Genomic DNA, 5173 nt, shown 5'->3' on the forward strand with positions numbered 1-5173 from the left:
CATACTTGGCACTGATATCAGTGATTATCCACTGATTCAGATTTAGAGAGTACATAAATTATAAATTATTGACAAAATGCTCACAAATTTGCTTAAAAATATTGCAAATTAGTTTTGTTTTTTTTTAAGTTTTCTTATTGTTTTGTACTTTTTAAAAGAAGAGAGGGAGAGAGAGAGAGAGAACGTGTTACATGAATTTTTCAAATTGTACCTTACTTAAATTAATTGTTCGTGAAACATGATTTGCGTGACATTGAAAATGTTTTATGCTGTAACATTTTAAAAAAATTCGGAACTGTAACACAGATGATATCGATAGCTCGTGTTTTGTAAACCGCGTGTAATTGTTGCCTGCAAAATGCAAATTTCTCGATGACGGCCGAGCGAGCAAAATTACATTCCGGAGTATTGCACGCGCCATGCGAATGCGCACATTTATGATACGGTAATTAAAGCGACGGCGGAATGATTATGAAAATAATTGTGACGATCCCACGGCGAGATTTTAATTAAGCTTAATCCACAAATTCACGTTTACAATGACAAAGGCTTGTTAGTGGCCGCCTATAAAATATATTAACGAGCTAATAATATACCCGTGAATTGGGTCTGCGGTGTAATTAAGATAAAAAGCCCTAAATGCAGTGAAATCGATAACGCATCATGATATTTCCCGTCAAGTGCCTGCGTTATCCGTTCGCGTAATAATACGAGCATGATAGGGGCATTATCAAAGATGCGGTCCATTATATAAATTAAGTTTTACGATCGCTCGAATCACTTTATCATCGTGAATTCGCTCGTGATAATTCTACAGTAATAGTCGCGTGGGAGAGAGAAGTAAGGAAATTTACGAACACATCGCGTACGTACATATATGGAGGGATTCTACATATAATTTAATTAATAAAACTGTTGGCACGATTCGTTTCCAACAATGACGTACTACTCAATCCCGACAATTTCCGCAAAAGTTCCATTAAATTTATAAAGGCTAATTAATTACATTGACTCGTTACGAGAAATTTATAGACATTGTGAACTTTTAGTTTACATTTTAAATCGAATTATGTATCAACTATGAACCCGTATTAAATTTAACTTCTCGGCTTCTCGTTCTACCTCCAACATGGAGAACGTCCACTCAAGTGATCACGTAATAATGTCTTGTATCGGGTTGCCCGTAGAATTTTACGGGCCAATCTACGGCGCGATTGGCCCACGATATCCGATAAAAATTCAAAATTCTTTTATCGATCTGTACGATACGAACCCGTATCGTTCGACCCGATCTATCACGAAACGTCGGACGACGCCGAATCATAGTCGCACCATACATATGTAGGAACGACAGTTTTGAAGTATTCCGAAAGTGTTCCGACTGAATAAAAGAGAGAGAGAGAGAGAGAGAACGAAGCGGGAAGCCGTTGTTACGCTGCGGGGTATACGACATCCCGCAGTTCTTTAAGGCAAAACTCACCGACAACAGCGACGGCGGGGAACGTGTCAAAGTAACTTGCACGTTGAGCCCCCGTTGTCTCGTGTTTTCCTCGTTCTGCTTCCGGCCAATATACAACCACAACGAGAGCTTTCGGGACTCTTGAAAAAATGTTCCCCTTTCGGGGGGGAGGGGGGGGGTGGCGCAAACCCTATACCTACCTTTCGCACCGTCTGCCACAGCGGCTTCTTCTTCACGGAGTGTTCTCGCAGTTAATGCGCCGCACGTGTATGAGCGTGCTATTGCATTCTTTAGAATACATTACCATCTTTTTTATCGCACCACCCACGCCCGACGTTGATCGGATCCTGTCCTATCGTGCAGCGTCGGCAGAATATTGCAATATGGCTTGGCGCGGCGTGGTGCCCTGCTGCCGATAACAAAGCTGAATTTAGAAAGATACACCCGGCCGGATATGAGCGCGCACGTGTTTACCTGGTCAATCGATTCTCTTGCCGTTAATATCCGTGGCAGTTATAAACTCGGCGGAATGCTGCTATTTTCGGACGCCGGCCAAAGACGACGGCCGATTGTTGCGCGCGGAAATACACTTTCACCCAGGAGATATGGGCCACCGTCCATCGCCTTCAGGAATACATTACCATTTTTTCCTCCCGGGAATCGGATCGGCTTAATCGATTCTCCGCCCGCACATTGCTGCAATATCATCCGACCTATGAAAACAAAATCGAGGTCCGAGGAAACGTTGTGACGTACCTCCTCTGTATGTTCCAAAAATTGAGAATAACTGTATTTTGTTGTTCATCCTGATTGACTTTGCTTGCAAAATGAAAAATTTCATAACAACAAAAATGAATCATACAATCGTACCAATAAGAGCTGACATTAGATGATGTACTAAAAATAAGTATATCAATAGCATTATTTTAATTGAAAATAATTTTGTTAATTTCTAATAACTATTATAATACTTTATAATACTATTATATTAATTTATAATAACTATTTATAATAACACTATTAAAGGAACAAGTAAAATTTTATTAAAACAAGCGCATAACGTATTTGTTTTATTAATAGTGTTATTGAATTAAAATTATTCTCCATTAAAATAATGCTGTTGATATAACATTAATTTTGCAATATGTAATAGAGTGAATTTATTAAATAATATGGACTATATACGTTTCAACTCTCTCTTTCCTTCTCATTTTTAGATCCTCTTCAATGCATAATTTAAAAATAATAAGATATTCGAAAAAGATCAAGCATATATAGCGTTTATAATTTAAATCCAGTGAAAACAATCGTGATAAATTAAATGTGTTGTGCATAATTAAGAGAGTGATTTATGTAATAAACACCACGATTATCCAAAAATAAAATTTATGAAATCAATACTCGTCCCGATTTAAAATGTCAACTGTAATATTTGAAGTTTATAAATAAAACACATCTTAGAAATAAATTATAAGGTATACAAATTAATAATTGATAAATTTACATATAGACTAGTGTCAAAAACACAAGATATATATGTAGTATGTTAACCTTATGATTTTTTTACTTTCTACAGAGCCTAAATTCACTTTCGTTGTTTTAATCATCAATTTTAGTAATAGATTAAATAATATAACAAAGAAAAAATTAAAGTAGATTAAAATGGGAAAGTATTAAAATAAATTAATATAGGCATTCAAATAAATAAATAAATGAAATGAAGAAAACGCTTGTAACGTTAAGTGTCTTAATAGCTTTAGATTAAAAATTCGTAAAAAAGTACTAGCGTCGGATTACAATTTTGTGCTGTTTTTTTTGGGAAAATTGTGTACATGTATTTTTGTAGGAAGAATTTGTGTGCATAATTTTTTATATGCGCTAGTTTTTTATACGCTAGAACACATCATTAAATTGATTTATACCAAACGATGAAGTATATGTTCGATATACAATTTCAAACCGTCGAGTACTGTTTCGACTACATGCCAAGAGTTACCTCCTAGGTGCACAGCAACATGTATCTAGCATCAACATTCCGGAACTACGTCCCATGAAAGTTAATGGCCGTGATGGAGGATTGTGAAATAAGTTTTATGTTTTTTTAACGACTTCCTCCATATACAATGAAAGTCCTCCTAGTGACTGATTGATACTTGTGATGGCAATGACCAGTAGTCAAAATGATCGATCTGCTTTTTTTACCGAACGCTATAAGAAAGCTTACGTTCGACGTGACAGTGTGAGATAAAAATCTCAATTTCAACGCGCGAAAGTATTGTTTAATCGTCCGCGATAAAATTTCTCGTTTACGCATCGCAAAACTTTAAGATCGTCGTCGCCGTAAATTTATCTTCTCTACGGGCATCTCGTGTTTTCATACGTAATAAAAATGTACGATTATTCTGGAAACGATAAGACCGCATTACGGACAAATTACCAGCCTCGGCGGCGCGGTATTCGCTTTTTCCGTAAGCAATGCAGTAACATCTTTATAGACGCTTGCGATTCATCGATCACGATCAAGTTAGGCAGGCTACTCTTTCACGTAAAGTCCGTCGATTGCCGTGTAAACTCATTACTTCGATCGGAAACGCCGGAATGATTAAAGGATAGCTTTACCTGAGGCGTCCGGGAAGACAAATCGAATTCAATCGACCGGCGGTCGATAGTCGTTAATCATCGAAACTGCCACAGTCATCTCCGTCATTATCACCGGACGTTGTCCGCTTCGAATGGACCGGATAGACTCGTTGATTTTGAACACTGCATTCTGCCGAATTCAATATTCGGCCATGAGTTCAATCAAGCCCGTAAAGGTGCTCGTCAAGATTCCCGTCATTATGCTTCTTATTCAGCGCTGGCATCCGCAATCATCGGCATTTTTAATATTCAATGACACCTCGCGTGAATGAAATTTGAGAATAAGCACACTCGACTGGATCCTTTAATCGTTTCTAGCGAGGTTGTTTATTTTTCAATCTCTATTATCTTTTATTGAAAATTGGACAAAGTGTACACAATTATTATTGTGTATATCTGTAAGGCTGTATCTATTATTTCCTTTAATTTGGAAGTACACATAAAGAATGAGTTTGCTAAAGGATCTAAAAATTTAGCTAGATACAGATCTGAAAACAATTTTGTTGGATCATCGAAATAGTTACGTAATAATCTCAAACATGCTGAGTAATGTCGCAAAAAATTTTGATATTCCAGCAATCAGTTTGAGCGTCTAACAAAATTATTTTCACATCTATATCTAGTTAAATTTTTAGATCTTTCAGCAAAGTTATTCTTTCCGTATAGTCCTCTTTTTTTTACATAAATAATCATCTGGGATGTTTTAACAGCCCTGCAATTAAAGTTACTATTAAAATTACTATTAAAATTATTATTAATACAGTTTTATTCACATTTTTTTTAAAGTAAATAGTAAAAACCAAAGAAGTATAATATTAAATAGATTAAGCACTTTAAGTAGCTTATTATTATGACAGTATATATATTTCTAAAAAGTAAAGATTTTAATTAATATAACACTTTTTTATGACGAGTTTTCAATGAAATTGCATATTTAAAGATTCATAAAGAATATAGTTATTAGAAAAGAAAGAATTGTCCGAAGAAAGAAAACAATATTTATTCTAAAACAATTCACATTTTTTCACTGCTGAGATGTAAAAATACCACAGGTGATTATTCCCTGGTTAAAAA

The sequence above is a fragment of the Trachymyrmex cornetzi genome, unplaced genomic scaffold (assembly GCF_001594075.2).
Source record: "Trachymyrmex cornetzi isolate Tcor2-1 unplaced genomic scaffold, Tcor1.1 scaffold75, whole genome shotgun sequence".
Lineage (NCBI taxonomy): Eukaryota > Metazoa > Arthropoda > Insecta > Hymenoptera > Formicidae > Trachymyrmex > Trachymyrmex cornetzi.